Raw genomic sequence first — 2,524 nt, 5'->3', positions numbered from 1 at the left:
CACGCTTCCGAAATGTTGAAGAAGTGCGAGAATGGGTGGACGAATGGATTGCTTCGAAACAAACATCGTTTTATCGAGATGGTATCGCCCAGTTGCCAGAAAGATGGCAAAAAGTTGTAGAAAGTGATGGAAAATACTTTCATTGAAATAATTTAAATAAATTTTTTACAATAAATGCTTTTTCTCAGTATTTTTTGGGCGGAAACTAAGTTAAGGTCCTAATAATAGACCGCAATTATGACGTTCTACTGAACGCCAATGGGCATTTGGCCTTAAGAGGGGAGTTCACAAGGTCGGAAAAAGTCAATTTTTTTCTCATAAATTGATAGTACAACTGTTTAAGAATATGCTTCTAAAATTTTAGAACAAATTTCGAAGTCCTTCAGTAGATTCAGCGCTTAATTGGAGCGCGGTGCGCTGTTATACGGACGCGCGATGCGGAGCGCTCCGTCTTTCGGTTACTTTTTTTCATTAGCTTATTATATGTTTGTTAAACGAATATGAGTCAGCATTTATATATATCTGGTTTGAAAATTTGTTTGTATATATAAAAAACATACTTGGCGGTAAAGGAAAGATAACAGACGTTCTAATAAAAAAACTAACTACATATTACGGGCTTGCGATAAGGAGAAATTTAAATTCTTTAGCCAACATAAAAAAAGGGATATGGACAACGTTAGAACATTTATGCTCAACGAATAGAAATTTGCGGCACAATAAATGTCCAGCTGGAGCCGACAGTTGGTGCCAATATCGAAAGTATGAGACGATAGATAGGTCATAGGAAAACTATGACCATCCCCTTCTACTCCATTCAGATATCGAGAAGCATTTTATTTCTATTTATACAGATTTATTAAATGAAAATTTGTTAATGCGATGTCTGGATGGACATATCCAAAACGCTAACAAAAGTTTCAACTCGACCATCTGGAGACTGACGTCAAAGCACCTCAATTGCGGTGCAAAAATAATTGAAAGAGCTGCTTTTATTGTCGCCGGCATTTTCAACGAGGGATATTCTACCATTTTAAAATTTATGAATGAATTAGAAATTAATATTGGACCGAAATGCAAGCAATATGCAAATATGTGTGACATACAGTGAATCTCTAGGCAGGAGCGTCGACGAACAAGTAGCACGAGAGAAACCTGAGCAGCTCGTAGGATGGCTCAAATTGCTCAAAACAAATTTAATAAGAAAGCTGAAGGGCTACTGTACGGCCCTATTAATAGCAAATTAATTTCTAAACATTGTAAATATTATACAAGTATACCGAAAACTTTAAATGCGTTTTACTCGAAATCTGTTTCTTGCATTTTCTTCAATTTTATGCACACGATTAATAAAAAACTATTTGATCAATCGACTTTTTATAAAGCTCGTTAGTTAGATAATACTAAACCCTCCTCGATAAACCTAAAAAGGTAAAAAAAAATTAATATTAACTATTCCTTTTTTGCTTAAAAAAATAGACACTACGCGGTGAAAATCGTAACCTTATATTCAAAGTCGCACAATATTTTAATTTTTATATACATTTTTTAATTTTGTAGGTCGCATTATAAGTCGCGTTATATAAGACGTGTTATATAGGTCGTTTTATAAGTCGCACAACATTTTAATTTTTTTATACGTTTTTTAATTTTATAGGTTCATTTAGGATAAAATTATATAAAAATTGAAAATATTTTTTCCATTCTCGTTTCAGACAAAAATTACAGTCCCGACAATGTACACAAAATGGTAACTCTGATGGCAAAGCGCACAAATAATTGTTTATGTATTTATCATTAATAATACTTTTTTATGTACAAAAATTTGAATGTACTCTTCAATACCTAGCAAACACAGAACATAACTGTGATATAACACAGGAGTAACATGTAATATAACTGCTGTTATATATTATTAATATTGAGGTTACTTAATTTCCTTTATAACTTCGATATAACTATATTATAAAACTGTTATGTTATTATGTTATTTATTGGTTAAGTTACATCAACAATATAACAGCAACATAACTTTAATATAACATGTTATATAAGAAGTCTAATGTTTACATTAAATTTCAGTTGTGCAATATTTTTATACACAAATGTAAAATTATATTTCAGGTATTTCTCGTATATAAAATGTGATATTTTAATATATGCAAGGATCGCTATAACGATATTGTAAAACTGAAGTTCTTACAAAGAGTCTAATCATAACCTTACTCTGTCAAAGTATTGTGAGAGAGAAAGAAGGAATATTTTCTCTATTGCGAGTTGTAGGTTAAAATTTCATTACTGATACAACATTGTATCAATATTAATCATATTGTAATTGTCGTGTCAAACATTTACCAACAAATATGTCCTAACATTTTTTGAACGATATAAGAATATATTGTAAATATTATCTATCAAGAGAGAGATATCATTACGGCGCATCAGCATCACCAGTTCCCTGACGATCATTGAAGTTAAGCATTGAACAACGATCTGGGTGCCCGCCTGACTTAGGATCGAAACC

This window comes from Odontomachus brunneus, unplaced genomic scaffold (assembly GCF_010583005.1).
Source record: "Odontomachus brunneus isolate Ranch 3 - 2012 unplaced genomic scaffold, Obru_v1 Obru_scaffold_220, whole genome shotgun sequence".
NCBI lineage: Eukaryota > Metazoa > Arthropoda > Insecta > Hymenoptera > Formicidae > Odontomachus > Odontomachus brunneus.
The sequence above is the reverse complement of the archived record's forward strand: the minus strand, read 5'-3'. Positions refer to the sequence as shown.